This window comes from Phyllobates terribilis, unplaced genomic scaffold (genome assembly GCF_046119375.1).
Source record: "Phyllobates terribilis strain yellow unplaced genomic scaffold, ASM4611937v1 Scaffold_1__5_contigs__length_1240528914, whole genome shotgun sequence".
NCBI classification, from domain to species: domain Eukaryota; kingdom Metazoa; phylum Chordata; class Amphibia; order Anura; family Dendrobatidae; genus Phyllobates; species Phyllobates terribilis.
The window spans coordinates 697,745,208-697,768,577 of NW_027362761.1; positions in this window are offsets into that span (position 1 = coordinate 697,745,208).

Below are 23,370 nucleotides of genomic sequence, written 5' to 3' on the forward strand. Positions count from 1 at the left end.
GGGCATTAAAACCGTCTTGTTAAGCTAATTCGACCTCCACCACTTTTCCACGGGGCATTAAAACCGTCTTGTTAAGCTACTGCATCCACCACGTCTCTTCCAAGGGGCATTAAAACCGTCTTGTTAAGTTAATACGACCTCCACCACTTTTCCAACGGTCATTAAAACCATCTTATTAAGCTACTGCGACCTCCACATCTCTTCCAAGGGGCATTTAAACGGTCTTGTTAAGCTACTGCAACCTCCATGTCTCTTCAAAGGGGCATTAAAACCATCTTGTTAAGCTAATGTGACCTCCACCACTTCTCCAAGGGGCATTAAAACCGTCTTGTTAAGCTACTGTAACCTCCACCACTCTTCCAAGGGGCATTTAAACCATCTTGCTAAGCTAGTGCTACCTCCACGTCTCTTCCAAGGGGCATTAAAACCGTCTTGTTAAGCTAATGTTACCTCCACCACTTTTCCAAGGGGCATTAAAACCGTCTTGTTAAGCTAATGCGACCTCCACCTCTATTCCAAGGTGCATGAAAACCATCTTGTTAAGCTACTGCGACCTCCACGTCTCTTCCATGGCGCATTTATACCGCCTTATTAAGCTCTTGCAACCTCTACGTCTCTTCCAAGAGGCATTAAACCATCTTGTTAAGCTACTGCGACCTCCACGTCTCTTCCAAGGGGCATTAAAACCGTCTTGTTTAGCTAATGCATCCTCCACCTCTTATTCAAGGGGCATTTAAACCGTCTTGTTAAGATACTACAACCTCCACGTCTCTTCCAATGGGCATTAAAACATTGTGTTAAGCTACAGAGACCTCCACCACTTCTCCAAGGGGCATTAACACCGTCTTGTTAAGCTACTGTAACATCCACCACTTTTCCAAGGGGCATTTAATTCATCTTGTTAAGCTACTGCACCCTCCGCGTCTCTTCCAAGTGGCATTAAAACCGTCTTGTTAAGCTAATGCGACCTCCACCACTTTTCCAAGGGGCATTAAAACCATCTTGTTAAGCTAATGCAACCTCCACCACTATTCCAAGGGGCATTAAAACTATTTTGTTAAGCTACTGCGACCTCCACGTCTCTTCCAAGGGTCATTTAAACCATCTTGTTAAGCTACTGCAGCCTCCACGTCTCTTCCAAAGGGCATTAAGACCGTCTTGTTAGCTAATGCGACCTCCACCACTTTTTCAAGGGTCATTTAAACCGTCTTGTTAAGCTACTGCAACCTTCATCTCTCTTCCAAGGGGCATTAAAACCATCTTGTTAAGCTAATGTGACCTCCACCACTATTCCAAGGGGCATTAAAACCATCTTGTTAAGCTACTGCGACTTCCACGTCTCTTCCAAGGCGCATTTAAACCGTCTTATTAAGCTACTGCAACCTCTACGTCTCTTCCAAGGGGCATTAAAACCGTCTTGTTAAGCTAATGCATCCTCCACCACTTATTCAAGGGGCATTTAAACCGTCTTTTTAAGCTACTACAACCTCCACGCCTCTTCCAAAGGGCATTAAAGCCGTCTTGTTAAGCTAATGCGAGCTCCACCACTTTTTCAAGGGGCATTTAAACCATCTTGTTAAGCTCCTGCAATCTCCATGTCTCTTCCAAGGGGCATTAAAACCTTCTTGTTAAGCTAATGTGACCACAACCACTTCTCCAAGGGGCATTAAAACCGTCTTGTTAAGATACTGCAAACTCCACCTCTCTACCAAGGGGCATTAAAACCGTCTTGTTAAGCTAATTCGACAACCACAACTTTTCCAAGGGGCATAAAAACCGTCTTGTTAAGCTACTGCATCCACCACGTCTCTTCCAAGGGTCATTAAAACCGTCTTGTTAAGTTAAAACGACCTCCACCACTATTCCAAGGGGCATTAAAACCATCTTATTAAGCTACTGCGACCTCCACATCTTTTCCAAGGGGCATTTAAACGGTCTTGTTAAGCTACTGCAACCTCCACGTCTCTTCAAAGGGGCATTAAAACCATCTTGTTAAGCTAATGTGACCTCCACCAATTCTCCAAGGGGCATTAAAACTGTCTTGTTAAGCTACTGTAACCTCCACCACTCTTCCAAGGGGCATTTAAACCTTCTTGTTAAGCTACTGCAACCTCCACGTCTCTTCCATGGGGCATTAAACCGTCTTGTTAAGCTAATGCGACCTCCACCACTTTTCCAAGGGGCATTTAAAACGTCTTGTTCAGCTACAACAACCTCCACGTCTCTTCCAAGGTGCATTAAAACCATCTTGTTAAGCTAATGCGACCTCCACCACTTTTTCAAGGGGCATTTAAACCGTCTTGTTAAGCTATTGCAACCTCCTCGTCTCTTACAAGGGGCATTAAAACCATCTTGTTAAGCTAATGTGACCTCCACCACTATTTCAAGGGGCATTTAAATCGTCTTATTAAGCTACTGCAACCTCCACGTCTCTTCCAAGGGGCATTAAAACCATCATGTTAAGCTAATGCAACCTCCACCACTTTTTCAAGTGGCATTTAAACCGCCTTGTTAAGCTACTGCAACCTCCACGTCTCTTCCAAGGTGCATTGAAACCGTCTTGTTAAGCTAATGCGAGCTCCACCACTTTTTCAAGGGGCATTTAAACCATCTTGTTAAGCTACTGCAATCTCCAAGTCTCTTCAAAGGTGCATTAAAACCATCTTGTTAAGCTAATGTGACCCCCACCACTCTTCCAAGGGGCATTTAAACCATCTTGTTAAGCTGCTGCAACCTCCACGTCTCTAACAAGGGACATTAAAACCGTATTGTTAAGCTAATGCGACCTCCACCACTTTTCCAAGGGGCATTAAAACCGTCTTGTTAAGCTAATGCGACGTCCACCACTATTCCAAGGGGCATTAAAACTATTTTGTTAAGCTACTGCGACCTCCACGTCTCTTCCAAGTTTCATTTAAACCATATTGTTAAGCTACTGCAGCCTCCACATCTCTTCCAAGGGGCAATAAAACCGTCTTGTTAAGCTAATGGGACATCCACCACTTTTTCAAGGGGCTTTTAAACCGTCTTCTTAAGCTACTGCAACCTCCATCTCTCTTCCAAGGGGCATTAAAACCATGCTGTTAAGCTAATGGGACATCCACCACTTTTTCAAGGGGCATTTAAACAGTCTTCATAAGCTACTACAACCTCCACGTCTCTTCCAAAGGGCATTAAAACTGTCTTGTTAAGCTACTGTAACATCCACCACTTTTCCAAGGGGCATTTAATTTGTCTTGTTAAGCTACTGCAACCTCCACGTCTATTCCAAGGAGCATTAAAACGGTCTTGTTAAGCTAATGCGACCTCCACCACTATTCCAAGGGGCATTAAAACCGTCTTGTTAAGCTACTGCAACCTCCACCTCTCTACCAAGGGGCATTAAAACCATCTTGTGAAGCTAAGTCGACCTCCACAACTTTTCCAAGGGGCATTAAAACCGTCTTGTTAAGCTACTGCATCCACCACGTCTCTTCCAAGGGGCATTAAAACCGTCTTGTTAAGTTACTACGACCTCCACCACATTTCCAAGGGGCATTAAAACCATCCTATTAAGCTACTGCGACCTCCACATCTCTTCCAAGGGGCATTTAAACGGTCTTGTTAAGCTACTGCAACCTCCACGTCTTTTCAAAGGGGCATTAAAACCATCTTGTTAAGCTAATGTGACCTCCACCACTTCTACAAGGGGCATTAAAACCGTCTTGTTAAGCTACTGTAACCTCCACCACTCTTCTAAGGGGCATTTAAACCGTCTTGTTAAGCTACTGTAATCTCCACGTCTCTTCCAAGGTGCATTGAAACAGTCTTGTTAAGCTAATGCCAGCTCCACCACTTTTTCAAGGGGCATTTAAACAATCTTGTTAAGCTACTTCAACCTCCAAGTCTCTTCAAAGGTGCATTAGAACCATCTTGTTAAGCTAATGTGACCTCCACCACTTCTCCAAGGGGCATTAAAACCGTCTTGTTAAGCTACTGTAACTTCCACCACTCTCCCAAGGGCATTTAAACCATCTTGCAACCTCCACGTCTCTTCCAAGGGACATTAAAACCGTCTTGTTAAGCTAATGCAACCTCCACCACTTTTCCAAGGGGCATTAAAACCGTCTTGTTAAGCTAATGCGACCTCCACCACTATTCCAAGGGGCATTAAAACTATTTTGTTAAGCTACTGCGACCTTCACGTCTCTTCCAAGGGTCATTTATACCATCTTGTTAAGCTACTGCATCCTCCACGTCTCTTCCAAGGGGCATTAAAACACTCTTGTTAAGCTAATGGGACATCCACCACTTTTTCAAGGGGCATTTAAACCGTCTTCTTAAGCTACTGCAACCTCCATCTCTCTTCCAAGGGGCATTAAAACCATCTTGTTAAGCTAATGCGACCTCCACCTCTATTCCAAGGTGCATGAAAACCATCTTGTTAAGCTACTGCGACCTCCACGTCTCTTCCATGGCGCATTTATACCGCCTTATTAAGCTCTTGCAACCTCTACGTCTCTTCCAAGAGGCATTAAACCGTCTTGTTTAGCTAATGCGTCCTCCACCACTTATTCAAGGGGCATTTAAACCGTCTTGTTAAGCTTCTACAACCTCCACGTCTCTTCCAAAGGGCATTAAAACTGTCTTGTTAAGCTACTGTACCATCCACCACTTTTCCAAGGGGCATTAAATTCGTCTTGTTAAGCTACTGCAACCTCCACGTCTCTTCCAAGGGGCATTAAAACCGTCTTGTTAAGCTAATGCGACGTCCACCACTATTCCAAGGTGCATTAAAACCGTCTTGTTAAGCTACTGCGACCTCCATCTCTCTTCCAAGGGTCATTAAAACCATCTTGTTAAGCTAATTCGACCTCCACCACTTTTCCACGGGGCATTAAAACCGTCTTGTTAAGCTACTGCATCCACCACATCTCTTCCAAGGGGCATTAAAACCGTCTTGTTCAGTTAATACGACCTCCACCACTTTTCCAAGGGGCATTAAAACCATCTTATTAAGCTACTGCGAACTCCACATCTCTTCCAAGGGGCATTAAAACCATCTTGTTAAGCTACTGCGACCTCCAAGTCTCTTCCAAGGGGCATTTAAACCGTCTTATTAAGCTACTGCAACCTCTACGTCTCTTCCAAGGGGCATTAAAACCGTCTTGTTTAGCTAATGCATCCTCCACCTCTTATTCAAGGGGCATTTAAACCGTCTTGTTAAGATACTACAAAATCCACGTCTCTACCAAAGGGCATTAAAACCGTGTTGTTGAGCTACAGCGACCTCCACCACTTCTCCAAGGGGCATTAAAACCGTCTTGTTAAGCTACTGTAACATCCACCACTTTTCCAAGGGGCATTTAATTCATCTTGTTAACCTACTGCAACCTCCACGTCTCTTCCAAGGGGCATTAAAATCGTCTTGTTAAGCAAATGCGACCTCCACCACTTTTCCAAGGGGCATTAAAACCATCTTGTTAAGCTAATGCGACCTCCACCACTATTCCAATGGGCATTAAAACTATTTTGTTAAGCTACTGCGACCTCCACGTCTCTTCCAAGGGTCATTTAAACCATCTTGTTAAGCTACTGCAGCCTCCCCGTCTCTTCCAAGGGGCATTAAAACCGTCTTGTTAAGCTAATGGGACCTCCACCACTTTTTCAAGGGTCATTTAAACCGTCTTGTTAAGCTACTGCAACCTCCATCTCTCTTCCAAGGGGCATTAAAACCATCTTGTTAAGCTAATGTGACCACCACCACTATTACAAGGGGCTTTAAAACCATCTTGTTAAACTACTGCGACCTCCACGTCTCTTCCAAGGCGCATTTAAACCGTCTTATTAAGCTACTGCAACCTCTACGTCTCTTCCAAGGGGCATTAAAACCGTCTTGTAAAGCTAATGCATCCTCCACCACTTATTCAAGGGGCATTAAAACCGTCTTGTTAAGCTAATGCGAGGTCCACCACTTTTTCAAGGGGCATTGAAACCATCTTGTTATGCTACTGCAATCTCCACGTCTCTTCCAAGGGGCATTAAAACCTTCTTGTTAAGCTAATGTGAAAACAACCACTTCTCCAAGGGGCATTAAAACAGTCTTGTTAAGCTACTGTAATCTCCACCACTCTTCCAAGGGGCATTTAAACCGTCTTGTTAAGCTACTGCAACCTCTACGTCTCTTCCAAGGGGCATTAAAACCGTCTTTTTAAGCTAACGCGTCCTCCACAACTTTTTCAAAGGTCATTTAAACCGTGTTGTTAAGCTACTACAACCTCCACGTCTCTTCCAAAGGGCATTAAAACCATCCTTTTAAGCTACAGCGACCTCTACCACTTCTCCAAGGGGCATTAAAACCGTCTTCTTAAGCTACTGCAACCTCCATCTCTCATCCAAGGGGCATTAAAACCATCTTGTTAAGCTAATGCGACCTCCACCACTTTTTCAAGGGGCATTTAAACCGTCTTTTTAAGCTACTGCAACCTCCATCTCTCTTCCAAGGAGCATTAAAACCATCTTGTTAAGCTAATGCGACCTCCACCACTATTCCAAGGGGCATTAAAACCATCTTGATAAGCTACTGCGACCTCCACGTCTCTTCCAAGGCGCATTAAAACCATCTTGTTAAGCTAATACGTCCTCCACCACTTTTTCAAGGGGCATTTAAAACATCTTGTTAATCTACTACAACCTCCACTTCTCTTCCAAGGGGCATTAAAACCTTCTTGCTTAGCTAATGCGTCCTCCACCACTTATTCAAGGGGCATTTAAACCGTCTTGTTAATCTACTACAACATACACGTCTCTTCCGAAGGGCATTAAAACTGTCTTGTTAAGCTACTGTAACATCCACCACTTTTACAAGGGGCATTTAATTCATCTTGCTAAGCTACTGCAACCTCCACGTCTCTTCCAAGGGGCATTAAAACCGTCTTGTTAAGCTAATGCGACCTCCACGACTATTCCAAGGGGCATTAAAACCGTCTTGTTAAGCTACTGCAGCCTCCACCTCTCTACCAAGGGGCATTAAAACCATCTTGTTAAGCTAATTCGACCTCCACAACTTTTCCAAGGGGCATTAAAACCGTCTTGTTAAGCTACTGCATACACCACGTCTCTTCCAAGGGGCATTAAAACCGTCTTGTTAAGTTAATACTACCTCCACCACTTTTCCAAGGGGCATTAAAACCATCTTATTAAGCTACTGCGACCTCTACATCTCTTCCAAGGTGCATTTAAACGGTCTTGTTAAGCTACTGCAACTTCCATGTCTCTTCAAAGGGGCATTAAAACCATCTTGTTAAGCTAATGTGTCGTCCACCAATTCTCCAAGGGGCATTAAAACCGTCTTGTTAAGCTACTGTAACCTCCTCCACTCTTCCAAGGGGCATTTAAACCATCTTGTTAAGCTACTGCAATCTCCACGTCTCTTCCATGGGGCATTAAACCGTCTTGTTAAGCTAATGCGACCACCACCACTTTTCCAAGGGGCATTAAAACCGTATTGTTAATCTAATGCGACCTCCACCATTATTCCAAGGGGCATTAAAACTATTTTGTTAAGCTACTGCGACCTCCACGTCTCTTCCAAGGGTCATTTAAAACATCTTGTAAAGCTACTGCAGCCTCCACGTCTCTTCAAATGGGCATTAAAACAGTCTTGTTAAGCTAATGGGACCTCCACCACTTTTTCAGAGGGCATTTAAATCGTCTTGTTAAGCTACTGCAACCTCCATCTCTCTTCCAAGGCGCATTAAAACCATCTTGTTAAGCTAATGCAACCTCCACCATTATTTCAAGGGGCATTAAAACCATCTTGATAAGCTACTGCGACCTCCACTTCTCTTCCAAGGCGCATTTAAACAGTCTTATTAAGCTACTGCAACATCTACGTCTCTTCCAATGGGCATTAAAACCGTCTTGTTAAGCTAATGCAACCTCCACCACTATTCCAAGGGGCATTAAAACCATCTTGTTAAGCTACTGCAGCCTCCATCTCTCTTCCAAGGGGCATTAAAACCATTTTATTAAGCTAATTCGACCTCCACCACTTTTCCACGGGGCATTAAAACCGTCTTGTTAAGCTACTGCATCCACCACGTCTCTTCCAAGGGGCATTAAAACCGTCTTGTTAAGTTAATACGACCTCCACCACTTTTCCAAGGGTCATTAAAACCATCTTATTAAGCTACTGCGACCTCCACACCTCTTCCAAGGGGCATTTAAACGGTCTTGTTAAGCTATTGCAACCTCCATGTCTCTTCAAAGGGGCATTAAAACCATCTTGTTAAGCTAATGTGACCTCCACCACTTCTCCAAGGGGCATTAAAACCGTCTTGTTAAGCTACTGTAACCTCCTCGACTCTTCCAAGGGGCATTTAAACCATCTTGTTAAGCTAGGGCAACCTCCACGTCTCTTCCAAGGGGCATTAAAACCGTCTTGTTAAGCTAATGTTACCTCCACCACTTTTCCAAGGGGCATTAAAACCATCTTGTTAAGCTAATGCGACCTCCACCACTATTCCAAGGGGCATTAAAACCATATTGTTAAGCTACTGCGACCTCCACGTCTCTTCCAAGGGGCATTAAAACCGTCTTGTTTAGCTAATGCATCCTCCACCTCTTATTCAAGGGGCATTTAAACCGTCTTGTTAAGATACTACAACCTCCACGTCTCTTCCAAAGGGCATTAAAACCTTGTTGTTAAGCTACAGAGACCTCCACCACTTCTCCAAGGGGCATTAACACCGTCTTGTTAAGCTACTGTAACATCCACCACTTTTCCAAGGGGCATTTAATACATCTTGTTAAGCTACAGCAACCTCCACGTCTCTTCCAAGGGACATTAAAACCGTCTTGTTAAGCTAATGCGACCTCCACCACTTTTCCGAGGGGCATTAAAACCATCTTGTTAAGCTAATGCGACCTCCAATACTATTCCAAGGGGCATTAAAACTATTTTGTTAAGCTACTGCGACCTCCACGTCTCTTCCAAGGGTCATTTAAACCATCTTGTTAAGCTACTGCAGCCTCCTCGTCTCTTCCAAGGGGCATTAAGACCGTCTTGTTAAGCTAATGCGACCTCCACCACTTTTTCAAGGGTCATTTAAACCGTCTTGTTAAGCTACTGCAACCTCTATCTCTCTTCCAAGGGGCATTAAAACAGTCTTATTAAGCTAATGTGACCTCCACCACTATTCCAAGGGGCATTAAAACCATCTTGTTAAGTTACTGCGACCTCCACGTCTCTTCCAAGGCGCATTTAAACCGTCTTATTAAGCTACTGCAACCTCTACGTCTCTTCCAAGTTTCATTAAGACCGTCTTGTTAAGCTAATGCATCCTCCACCACTTATTCAAGGGGCATTTAAACCGACTTGTTAAGCTGATACAACCTCCACGCCTCTTCCAAAGGGCATTAAAACCGTCTTGTTAAGCTAATGCGAGCTCCACTACTTTTTCAAGGGACATTTAAACCATCTTGTTAAGCTACTGCAATCTCCACGTCTCTTCCAAGGGGCATTAAAACCTTCTTGTTAAGCTAATGTGACCACAACCACTTCTCCAAGGGGCATTAACACCGCCTTGTTAAAATACTGCGAACTCCACCTCTCTACGAAGGGGCATTAAAACCGTCTTGTTAAGCTAATTCGACCTCCACAACTTTTCCAAGGGGCATAAAAACCGTCTTGTTAAGCTACTGCATCCACCACGTCTCTTCCAAGGGGCATTAAAACCGTCTTGTTAAGTTAAAACGACCTCCACCACTATTCCAAGGGGCATTAAAACCATCTTTATAAGCTAATGCGACCTCCACATCTCTTCCAAGGGGCATTTAAACGGTCTTGTTAAGCTACTGCAACCTCCACGTCTCTTCAAAGGGGCATTAAAACCATCTTGTTAAGCTAATGTGACCTCCACCAATTCTCCAAGGGGCATTAAAACTGTCTTGTTAAGCTACTGTAACCTCCACCACTCTTCCAAGGGGCATTTAAACCATCTTGTTAAGCTACTGCAACCTCCACGTCTTTTCCAAGGGGCATTAAACCGTCTTGTTAAGCTAATGCGACCTCCACCACTTTTCCAAGGGGCATTTAAAACGTCTTGTTAAGCTACAACAACCTCCACGTCTCTTCCAAGGTGCATTAAAACCGTCTTGTTAAGCTAATGAGACCTCCACCACTTTTTCAAGGGGCATTTAAAAAGTCTTGTTAAGCTATTGCAACCTCCACGTCTCTTCCAAGGGGCATTAAAACCATCTTGTTAAGCTAATGTGACCTCCACTACTATTTCAAGGGGCATTTAAATCGTCTTGTTAAGCTACTGCAACCTCCTCGTCTCTTCCAAGGGGCATTAAAACCATCATGCTAAGCTAATGCAACCTCCACCACTTTTTCAAGTGGCATTTAAACCGCCTTGTTAAGCTACTGCAACCTCCACGTCTCTTCCAAGGTGCATTGAAACCGTCTTGTTAAGCTAATGCGAGCTCCACCACTTTTTCAAGGGGCATTTAAACCATCTTGTTAAGCTACTGCAATCTCCAAGTCTCTTCAAAGGTGCATTAAAACCATCTTGTTAAGCTAATGTGACCTCCACCACTTCTCCAAGGGGCATTAAAACCGTCTTGTCAAGCTACAGTAACCCCCACCTCTCTTCCAAGTGGCTTTTAAACAATCTTGTTAAGCTGCTGCAACCTCCACGTCTCTGCCAAGGGACATTATAACCGTCTTCTTAAGCTAATGCGACCTCCACCACTTTTCCAAGGGGCATTAAAACCGTCTTGTTAAGCTAATGCGACCTCCACCACTCTTCCAAGGGGCATTAAAACTATTTTATTAAGCTACTGCGACCTCCACGTCTCTTCCAAGGGTCATTTAAACCATCTTGTTAAGCTACTGCAGCCTCCACGTCTCTTCAAAGGGGCAATAAAACCGTCTTGTTAAGCTAATGGGACATCCACCACTTTTTCAAGGGGCTTTTAAACCGTCTTCTTAAGCTACTGCAACCTCCATCTCTCTTCCAAGGGGCGTTAAAACCATGCTGTTAAGCTAATGGGACATCCACCACTTTTTCAAGGGGCATTTAAACAGTCTTCTTAAGCTACTACAACCTCCACGTCTCTTCCAAAGGGCATTAAAACTGTCTTGTTAAGCTACTGTAACATCCACCACTTTTCCAAGGGGCATTAAAACCATCTTGATAAGCTACTGCGACCTCCACTTCTCTTCCAAGGCGCATTTAAACAGTCTTATTAAGCTTCTGCAACATCTACGTCTCTTCCAATGGGCATTAAAACCGTCTTGTTAAGCTAATGCGACCTCCAACACTATTCCAAGGGGCATTAAAACCGTCTTGTTAAGCTACTGCAACCTCCATCTCTCTTCCAAGGGGCATTAAAACCATTTTATTAAGCTAATTCGATCTCCACCACTTTTCCACGGGACATTAAAACCGTCTTGTTAAGCTACTGCATCCACCACATCTCTTCCAAGGGGCATTAAAACCGTCTTGTTAAGTTAATACGACCTCCACCACTTTTCCAAGGGTCATTAAAACCATCTTATTAAGCTACTGCGACCTCCACATCTCTTCCAAGGGGCATTTAAACGGTCTTGTTAAGCTACTGCAACCTCCATGTCTCTTCAAAGGGGCATTAAAACCATCTTGTTAAGCTAATGTGACCTCCACCACTTCTCCAAGGGGCATTAAAACCATCTTGTTAAGCTACTGCGACCTCCACGTCTCTACCAAGGCGCATTTAAACCGTCTTATTAAGCTACTGCAACCTCTACGTCTCTTCGAAGGGGCAATAAAACCGCCTTGTTAAGCTAATGCATCCTCCACCACTTATTCAAGGGGCATTTAAACCGTCTTGTTAAGTTACTACAACCTCCACGCCTCTTCCAAAGGGCATTAAAACTGTCTTGTTAAGCTAATGTGAGCTACAACACTTTTTCAAGGGGCATTTAAACCATCTTGTTAAGCTACTGCAATCTCCACTTCTCTTCCAATGGGCGTTAAAACCTTCTTGTTAAGCTAATGTGACCACAACCACTTCTCCAAGGGGCATTAAAACCGTCTTGTTAAGCTACTGTAACCTCCACCACTCTTCCAAGGGGCATTTAAACCATCTTGTTAAGCTACTGCAACCTCTATATCTCTTCCAAGGGGCATTTAAACCGTCTTGTTAGACTACTACAACCTCCACGTCTCTTCCAAAGGGCATTAAAACCGTCTTGTTAAGCTACAGCGACCTCCACCACTTCTCCAAGGAGCATTAAAATCGTCTTCTTAAGCTACTGCAACCTCCATCTCTCTTCCAAGGGGCATTAAAACCATCTTGTTTAGCTAATGCGACCTCCACCACTTTTTCAAAGGGCATTTAAACCGACTTTTTAAGCTACTGCAACCTCCATCTCTTTTCCAAGGAGCATTAAAACCATCTTGTTAAGCTAATGCGACCTCCACCACTATTCCAAGGGGCATTAAAATCATATTGTTAAGCTACTGCGACCTCTACGTCTCTTTCAAGTCGCATTTAAACCGTCTTGATAAGCTACTGCAACCTCTACGTCTCTTCCAAGGGGCATTAAAACCGTCTTGTTAAGCTAATGCGTCCTCCACCACCTGTTCAAGGGGCATTTAAACCGTCTTGTTAAGCTACTACAACCTCCACGTCTCTTCCAAAGGGCATTAAAACTGTCTTGTTAAGCTACTGTAACATCCTCAACTTTTCCAAGGGGCATTTAATTTGTCTTGTTAAGATACTGCAACCTCCACGTCTCTTCCAAGGGGCAATAAAACGGTCTTGTTAAGCTAATGCGACCTCCACCACTTTTCCAACGGGCATTAAAACCGTCTTGTTAAGCTAATGCGACCTCCACTACTATTCCAAGGGGCATTAAAACCATCTTGTTAAGCTACTGCGACCCCCACGTCTCTTCCAAGGCGCATTTAAACCGTCTTGTTAAGCTACTGTAACCTCCACCACTCTTCCAAGGGGCATTTAAACCGTCTTGTTAAGCTACTGCAACCTTAACGTCTCTTCCAAGCGGCATTAAAACCGTCTTGTTAAGCTAATGTGTCCTCCACAACTTTTTCAAAGATCATTTAAACCGTCTTGTTAGGCTACTACAACCTCCACGTCTCCACCACTCTTCAAAGGGGCATTTAAAGCGTCTTGTTAAGCTAATGTGACCTCCACCACTATTCCAAGGGGCATTAAAACCATCTTGTTAAGTTACTGCGAACTCCACGTCTCTTCCAAGGCGCATTTAAACCGTATTATTATGCTACTTCAACCTCTACTTCTCTTCCAAGTTTCATTAAGACCGTCTTGTTAAGCTAATGCATCCTCCACCACTTATTCAAGGGGCATTTAAACCGTCTTGTTAAGCTACTACAACCTCCACGCCTCTTCCAAAGGGCATTAAAACCGTCTTGTTAAGCTAATGCGAGCTCCACTACTTTTTCAAGGGGCATTTAAACCATCTTGTTAAGCTACTGCAATCTCCACGTCTCTTCCAAGGGGCATTAAAACCTTCTTGTTAAGCTAATGTGACCACAACCACTTCTCCAAGGGGCATTAAAACCGTCTTGTTAAGATAGTGCGAACTCCGCCTCTCTACCAAGCGGCATTAAAACCGTCTTGTTAAGCTAATTCGACCTCCACAACTTTCCCAATGGGCATAAAAACCGTCTTGTTAAGCTACTGCATCCACCACGTCTCTTCCAAGGTTCATTAAAACCGTCTTGTTAAGTTAAAACGACCTCCACCACTATTCCAAGGAGCATTAAAACCATCTTTATAAGCTAATGCGACCTCCACATCTCTTCCAAAGGGCATTTAAACGGTCTTGTTAAGCTACTGCAACCTCCACGTCTCTTCAAAGGGGCATTAAAACCATCTTGTTAAGCTAATGTGACCTCCACCAATTCTCCAAGGGGCATTAAAACTGTCTTGTTAAGCTACTGTAACCTCCACCACTCTTCCAAGGGGCATTTAAACCATCTTGTTAAGCTACTGCAACCTCCACGTCTTTTCCAAGGGGCATTAAACCGTCTTGTTAAGCTAATGCGACCTCCAGCACTTTTCCAAGGGGCATTTAAAACGTCTTGTTAAGCTACAACAACCTCCACGTCTCTCCCAAGGTGCATTAAAACTGTCTTGTTAAGCTAATGTGACCTCCACCACTATTTCAAGGGGCATTTAAATCGTCTTGTTAAGTTACTGCAACCTCCATGTCTCTTCCAAGGGGCATTAAAACCATCATGCTAAGCTAACGCAACCTCCACCACTTTTTCAAGTGGCATTTAAACCGCCTTGTTAAGCTACTGCAACCTCCACGTCTCTTCCAAGGTGCATTGAAACCGTCTTGTTAAGCTAATGCGAGCTCCACCACTTTTTCAAGGGGCATTTAAACCATCTTGTTAAGCTACTGCAATCTCCAAGTCTCTTCAAAGGTGCATTAAAACCATCTTGTTAATCTAATGAGACCTCCACCACTTCTCCAAGGGGCATTAAAACCGTCTTGTTAAGCTACAGTAACCCCCACCACTCTTCCAACGGGCATTTAAACCATCTTGTTAAGCTGCTGCAACCTCCACGTCTCTGCCAAGGGACATTATAACCGTCTTCTTAAGCTAATGCGACCTCCACCACTTTTCCAAGGGGCATTAAAACCGTCTTCTTAAGCTAATGCGACCTCCACCACTATTCCAAGGGGCATTAAAACTTTTTTGTTAAGCTACTGCGACCTCCACGTCTCTTCCAAGGGTCATTTAAACCATCTTGTTAAGCTACTGCAGCCTCCACGTCTCTTCAAAGGGGCAATAAAACCGTCTTGTTAAGCTAATGGGACATCCACCACTTTTTCAAGGGGCTTTTAAACCGTCTTCTTAAGCTACTGCAACCTCCATCTCTCTTCCAAGGGGCATTAAAACCATGCTGTTAAGCTAATGGGACATCCACCACTTTTTCAAGGGGCATTTAAACAGTCTTCTTAAGCTACTACAACCTCCACGTCTCTTCCAAAGGGCATTAAAACTGTCTTGTTAAGCTACTGTAACATCCACCACTTTTCCAAGGGGCATTTAATTTGTCTTGTTAAGCTACTGCAACCTCCACGTCTATTCCAAGAGTATTAAAACCGTCTTGTTAAGCTAATGCGACCTCCACCACTATTCCAAGGGGCATTAAAACCGTCTTGTTAAGCTACTGCAACCTCCACCTCTCTACAAAGGGGCATTAAAACGATCTTGTTAAGCTAATTCGACCTCCACAACTTTTCCAACGGGCATTAAAACCGTCTTGTTAAGCTACTGCATCTACCACGTCTCTTCCAAGGGGCATTAAAACCGTATTGTTAAGTTACTACGACCTCCACCACATTTCCAAGGGGCATTAAAACCATCTTATTAAGCTTCTGCGACCTCGACATCTCTTCCAAGGGGCATTTAAACGGTCTTGTTAAGCTACTGCATCCTCCATGTCTTTTCAAAGGGGCATTAAAACCATCTTGTTAAGCTAATGTGACCTCCACCACTTCTCCAATGGGCATTAAAACCGTCTTGTTAAGCTACTGTAACCTCCACCACTCTTCCAAGGGGAATTTAAACCATCTTGTTAAGCTAATGCAACCTCCACGTGTCTTCCAAGGGGCATTAAACCATCTTGTTAAGCTAATGCGACCTCCACCACTTTTCCAAGGGGCATTAAAACCGTCTTGTTAAGCTAATGCGACCTCCACCATTGTTCCAAGGGGCATTAAAACTATTTTGTTAAGCTACTGCAACCTCCACGTCTCTTCCAAGGGTCATTTAAACCATCTTGTTAAGCAACTGCAGCCTACACATCTCTTCAAAGGGGCATTAAAACCGTCTTGTTCAGCAAATGGGACCTCCACCACTTTTTCAAGGGGCATTTAAACCGTCTTGTTAAGCTACTGCAACGTCCATCTCTTTTCCAAGGGGCATTAAAACCATCTTGTTAAGCTACTGCTACCTCCACGTCTCTTCCAAGGGGCATTAAAACCGTCTTGTTAAGCTACTGCATCCTCCATCTCTCTTCCAAGGGGCATTAAAACCATGTTGTTAAGCAAATTCGACCCCCGCCACTTTTCCACGGGGCATTAAAACCGTCTTGTTAAGCTACTTCATCAACCACGTCTCTTCCAAGGGGCATTAAAACCGTCTTCTTAAGTTAATACGACCTCCACCACTTTTCCAAGGGGCATTAAAACCATCTTATTAAGCTACTGCGACCTCGACATCTCTTCCAAGGGGCATTTAAACGGTCTTGTTAAGCTACTGCAACCTCCACGTCTCTTCAAAGGGGCATTAAAACCATCTTGTTAAGCTAATGTGACCTCCACCACTTCTCCAAGGGGCATTAAAACGGTCTTGTTAAGCTACTGTAACCTCCACCACTCTTCCAAGGGGCATTTAAACCATCTTGTTAAGCTACTGCAACCTCCACGTCTCTTCCAAGGGGCATTAAAACCATCTTGTTAAGGTAATGCGACCTCCACCACTTTTCCAAGGGGCATTAAAACCATCTTGTTAAGATAATGCGACCTCCACCACTCTTCCAAGGGGCATTAAAACCATCTTGTTAAGCTACTGCGACCTCCACGTCTCTTCCAAGTCGCATTTAAACCGTCTTATTAAGCTACTGCAACCTCTACGTCTCTTCCAAGGGGCATTAAAACCGTCTTGTTAATCGAATGCGTCCTCCACCTCTTATTCAAGGGGCATTTATACCGTTTTGTTAAGATACTACAGAGTCCACGTCTCTTCCAAAGGGCATTAAAACCGTGTTGTTAAGCTACTGCGACCTCCACGTCTCTTCCAAGGGACATTTAAACCATCTTGTTAAGTTACTGCAGCCTCCACGTCTCTTCCAAGGGGCATTAAAACCGTCTTGTTAAGCTAATGGGACCTCCACCACTTTTTCAAGGGTCAATTAAACCGTGTTGTTAAGCTACTGCAACCTCCATCTCTCTTCCAAGGGGCATTAAAACCATCTTTTTAAGCTAATGTGACCTCCACCACTATTCCAAGGGGCATTAAAACCATCTTGTTAAGCTACTGCGACCTCCACGTCTCTACCAAGGCGCATTTAAACCGTCTTATTAAGCTACTGCAACCCCTACGTCTCTTCGAAGGGGCAATAAAACCGCCTTGTTAAGCTAATGCATCCTCCACCACTTATTCAAGGGGCATTTAAACCGTCTTGTTAAGCTACTACAACCTCCACGCCTCTTCCAAAGGGCATTAAAACTGTCTTGTTAAGCTAATGCGAGCTACAACACTTTTTCAAGGCGCATTTAAACCATCTTGTTAAGCTACTGCAATCTCCACTTCTCTTCCAATGGGCGTTAAAACCTTCTAGTTAAGCTAATGTGACCACAACCACTTCTCCAAGGCGCATTAAAACCGTCTTGTTAAGCTACTGTAACCTCCACCACTCTTCCAAGGGGCATTTAAACCGTCTTGTTAAGCTACTGCAACCTCTATATCTCTTCCAAGGGGCATTTAAACCGTCTTGTTAAGCTACTGCAACCTCTACGTCTCTTCCAAGGGGCATTAAAACCGTCTTGTTAAGCTAATGTGTCCTCCACAACTTTTTCAAAGGTCATTTAAACCGTCTTTTTAGGCTACTACAACCTCCACGTCTCTTCCAAAGGGCATTAAAACCGTCTTGTTAAGCTACAGCGACCTCCACCACTTCTCCAAGGAGCATTAAAATCGTCTTCTTAAGCTAGTGCAACCTCCATCTCTCTTCCAAGGGGCATTAAAACCATCTTGTTAAGCTAATGCGACCTCCACCACTTTTTCAAGGGGCATTTAAACCGACTTTTTAAGCTACTGCAACCTCCATCTCTTTTCCAAGGAGCAATAAAACCATCTTGTTAAGCTAATGCGACCTCCACCACTATCCCAAGGGGCATTAAAATCATCTTGTTAAGCTACTGCGACCTCTACATCTCTTTCAAGGCGCATTTAAACCATCTTGATAAGCTACTGCAACCTCTACGTCTCTTCCAAGGTGCATTAAAACCGTCTTGTTAAGCTAATGCGTCCTCCACCACTGGTTCAAGTGGCATTTAAACCGTCTTGTTAAGCTACTGCAACCTCCACGTCTCTTCCAAAGGGCATTAAAACTGTCTTGTTATGCTACTGTAACATCCACAACTTTTCCAAGGGGCATTTAATTTGTCTTGTTAAGATACTGCAACCTCCACGTCTCTTCCAAGGGGCAATAAAACCGTCTTGTTAAGCTAATGCGACCTCCACCACTTTTCCAACGGGCATTAAAACCGTCTTGTTAAGCTAATGCGACCTCCACCACTATTCCAAGGGGCATTAAAACCATCTTGTTAAGCTACTGCGACCCCCACGTCTCTTCCAAGGCGCATTTAAACCGTCTTGTTTAGCTAATGCGTCCTCCACATTTTATTCAAGGGGCATTTAAACCGTCTTGTTAAGATACTACAACCTCCACGTCTCTTCCAAAGGGCATTAAAACCGTGTTGTTAAGCTACAGAGACCTCCACCACTTCTCCAAGGGGGCATTTAAAACGTCTTGTTAAGCTACTGTAACATCCACCACTTTTCCAAGGGGCATTTAATTCATCTCGTTAAGATACTGTAACCTACACGTCTCTTCCAAGGCGCATTTATACCGTCTTATTAAGCTACTTCAACCTCTACGTCTCTTCCAAGGGGCATTAAAACCATCTTGTTAAGATAATGCATCCTCCACCACTTATTCAAGGGGCATTTAAACCGTCTTGTTAAGCTACTACAACCTCCACGCCTCTTACAAAGGGCATTAAAACCGTCTTGTTAAGCTACTGTAACCTCCACCACTCTTCCAAGGGGCATTTAAACCGTCTTGTTAAGCTACTGCAACCTCTACGTCTCTTCCAAGGGGCATTAAAACCGTCTTCTTAAGCTAATGCGTCCTCCTCAACTCTTTCAAAGATCATTTAAACCGTCTTGTTAGGCTACTACAACCTCCACGTCTCTTCCAAAGGGCATTAAAACCGTCTTGTTAAGCTACAGCGACCTCCACCACTTCTCCAAGGGGCATTAAAACCGTCTTCTTAAGCTACTGCAATCTCCGTCTCTCTTCCAAGGGGCATTAAAACCATCTTGTTAACCTAATGCGACCTCCACCACTTTTTCAAGGGGCATTTAAACCGTTTTTTTAAGCTGCTGCAACCTCCATCTCTCTTCCAAGGAGCATTAAAACCATCTTGTTAAGCTAATGCGACCTCCACCACTATTTCAAGGGGCATTAAAATTATCCTGTTAAGCTACTGCGACCTCCACATCTCTTCCAGGGGGCATTCTAACCGTCTTGATAAGCTACTGCAACCTCTACGTCTCTTCCAAGGGGCATTAAAACCATCTTGTTAAGCTAATGCGTCCTCCAACACTTTTTCAAGGTGCATTTAAACCATCTTGTTAAGCTACTACAACCTCCACGTCTCTTCCAAGGAGCATTAAAACCGTCTTGTTTAGCTAATGCGTCCTCCACCACTTGTTCAAGGGGCATTTAAACCGTCTTGTTAAGCTACTACAACCTCCACGTCTCTTCCAAAGGGCATTAAAACTGTCTTGTTAAGCTACTGTAACATCCACCACTTTTCCAAGGGTTATTTACTTCATCTTGTTAAGCTACTGCAACCTCCACGTCTCTTCCAAGGCGCATTTAAACCTTCTTATTAAGCTACTGCAACCTCTACGTCTCTTCCAAGGGGCATTAAAACCGTCTTGCTAAGCTAATGCGTCCTCCACCACTTATTCAAGGGGCATTTAAACCGTCTTGTTAAGCTACTACAACCTCCACGCCTCTTCCAAAGGGCATTAAAACCGTCTTGTTAAGCTAATGCGAGCTCCACCACTTTTTCAAGGGGCATTTAAAGCATCTTGTTAAGCTACTGCAATCTCCTCGTCTCTTCCAAGGGGCATTAAAACCTTCTTGTTAAGCTAATGTGACCACAACCACTTCTTCAAGGGGCATTAAAACCGTCTTGTTAAGCTACTGTAACCTCCACCACTCTTCCAAGGGGCATTTAAACTGTCTTTTTAGGCCACTACAACCTCCACGTCTCTTCCAAAGGGCATTAAAACTGTCTTGTTAAGCTACAGCAACCTCCATCTCTCTTCCAAGGAGCATTAAAACCATCTTGTTAAGCTATTGTGACCTCCACCACTATTCCAAGGGGCATTAAAACCATCTTGTTAAGCTACTGCGACCTCCACGTCTCTTCCGAGGCGCATTTATACCATCTTGATAAGCTACTGCAACCTCTACGTCTCTTCCAAGGGGCATTAAAACCGTCTTGTTAAGCTAATGCGTACGCCACCACTTTTTCAAGGGGCATTTAAACCATCTTGTTAAGCTACTACAACCTCCACGCCTCTTCCAAAGGGCATTAAAACCGTCTTGTTAAGCTTCAGCGACCTCCACCACTCCTCCAAGGGGCATTAAAACCGTCTTGTTAAGCTAATGCGACCTCCACCACTCTTCCAAGGGGCATTAAAACCATCTTTTTAAGCTATTGCGACCTCCACGTCTCTTCCGAGGCGCATTTATACCATCTTGATAAGCTACTGCAACCTCTACGTCTCTTCCAAGGGGCATTAAAACCGTCTTGTTAAGCTAATGCGACCTACACCACTTTTTCAAGGGGCATTTAAACCGTTTTTTTAAGCTGCTGCAACCTCCATCTCTCTTCCAAGGAGCATTAAAACCATCTTGTTAAGCTAATGCGACCTCCACCACTATTCCAAGGGGCATTAAAATCATCCTGTTAAGCTACTGCGACCTCCACATCTCTTCCAGGGGGCATTCTAACCGTCTTGATAAGCTACTGCAACCTCTACGTCTCTTCCAAGGGGCATTAAAACCATCTTGTTAAGCTAATGCGTCCTCCACCACTTTTTCAAGGTGCATTTAAACCATCTTGTTAAGCTACTACAACCTCCACGTCTCTTCCAAGGAGCATTAAAACCTTCTTGTTTAGCTAATGCGTCCTCCACCACTTGTTCAAGGGGCATTTAAACCGTCTTGTTAAGCTGCTACAACCTCCACGTCTCTTCCAAAGGGCATTAAAACTGTCTTGTTAAGGTACTGTAACATCCACCACTTTTCCAAGGGTCATTTACTTCATCTTGTTAAGCTACTGCAACCTCCACGTCTCTTCCAAGGCGCATTTAAACCTTCTTATTAATCTACTGCAACCTCTACGTCTCTTCCAAGGGGCATTAAAACCGTCTTGTTAAGCTAATGCGTCCTCCACGTCTCTTCCGAGGCGCATTTATACCATCTTGATAAGCTACTGCAACCTCTACGTCTCTTTCAAGGGGCATTAAAACCGTCTTGTTAAGCTAATGCGTACTCCACCACTTTTTCAAGGGGCATTTAAACCATCTTGTTAAGCTACTACAACCTCCACGTCTCTTCCAAAGGACATTAAAACCGTCTTGTTAAGCTTCAGCGACCTCCACCACTCCTCCAAGGGGCATTAAAACCGTCTTGTTAAGCTAATGCGACCTCCACCACTATTCCAAGGGGCATTAAAACCATCTTGTTAAGCTATTGCGACCTCCACGTCTCTTCCGAGGCGCATTTATACCATCTTGATAAGCTACTGCAACCTCTACGTCTCTTCCAAGGGGCATTAAAACCGTCTTGTTAAGCTAATGCGTACTCCACCACTTTTTCAAGGGGCATTTAAACCATCTTGTTAAGCTACTACAACCTCCACGTCTCTTCCAATGGACATTAAAACCGTCTTGTTAAGCTACAGCAACCTCCACCACTCCTCCAAGGGGCATTAAAACCGTCTTGTTAAGCTAATGCGACCTCCACCACTTTTTCAAGGGGCATTTAAACGATCTTGTTAAGCTACTGCAACCTCCACGTCTCTACCAAGGGGCAGTAAAACCATCTTGATAAGCTAATGTGACCTCCACCACTTTTTCAAGGGGCATTTAAACCGTCTTGATAAGCTACTGCAACCTCCACGTCTCTTCCAAGGGGCATTAAAACCATCTTGTTAAGCTAATGCGACCTCCACCACTTTTTCAAGGGGCATTTAAACTGTCTTGTTAAGCTGCTGCAACCTCCATGTCTCTTCCAAGGTGCATTAAAACCGTCTTGTAAAGCTAATGCGAGCTCCACCACTTTTTCAAGGGGCATTTAAACCATCTATTTAAGCTACTGCAACCTCCACGTCTCTTCCAAGGGGCATTAAATCCATCTTGTTAAGCTAATGTGACCTCCACCACTTCTCCAAGGGGCATTAAAACCGTCTTGGTAAGCTACTGTAACATTCACCACTTTTCCAAGGGGCATTTAATTCGTCTTTTTAAACTACTGCAACCTCCACGTCTCTTCCAAGGTGCATTAAAACCATCTTGTTAAGATAATGTGACCTCCACCACTTCTCCAAGGGGCATTAAATCCGTTTTGTTAAGCTACTGTAACCTCCACCACTCTTCCAAGGGGCATTAAAACCATATTGTTAAGCTAATGCGTCCTCCACCACTTTTTCAAAGGGCATTTAAACCATCTTGTTAAGCTACTACAACCTCCACGTTTCTTCCAAGGGGCATTAAAACCATCTTGTTAAGCTACTGTAACATACACCACTTTTCCAAGGGGCATTTAATTTGTTTTGTTAAGCTACTGCAACCTCCATGTCTCATCCAAGGGGCATTAAAACCGTCTTGTTAAGCTAATGCGACTTCCACCACTGATCCGAGGGGAATTAAAACCGTCTTGTTAAGCTACTGCAACCTCCGCCTCTCTTCCTAGGGGCATTAAAACCATCTTGTTAAGCTGATTCAACCTCCACCACTTTTCCAAGGGGCATTAAAATCGTCTTGTTAAGCTAATGCGACCTCCACCACTTTTTCAAGGGGCATTTAAATCGTCTTGTTAATCTACTGCAACCTCCACGTCTCTTCCAACGGGCATTAAAACAGTCTTGTTAAGCTCATGCGACCTCCACCACTTTTCCAAGGGGCCTTAAAACCGTCTTGTTAAGCTACTGTAACCTCCACCACTCTTCCAAGTGGCATTTAAACCATCTTGTTAAGCTACTGCAACCTCCACGTCTCTTCCAAGCGGCATTAAAACCATCTTGTTAAGCTAATGCGACCTCCACCACTTTTCCAAGGGGCATTAAAACCGTCTTGCTAAGCTACTGCAACCTCCAAGTTTCTTCCAAGGGGCATTAAAACCGTCTTGTTAAGCTTATGCGACCTCCACTACATTTCCAAGGGGCATTAAAACCGTCTTGTTAAGCTACTGCGAGCTCAACCACTTTTGCAAGGGACATTGATATTGTCTTTTTATTCCACTGCAAGC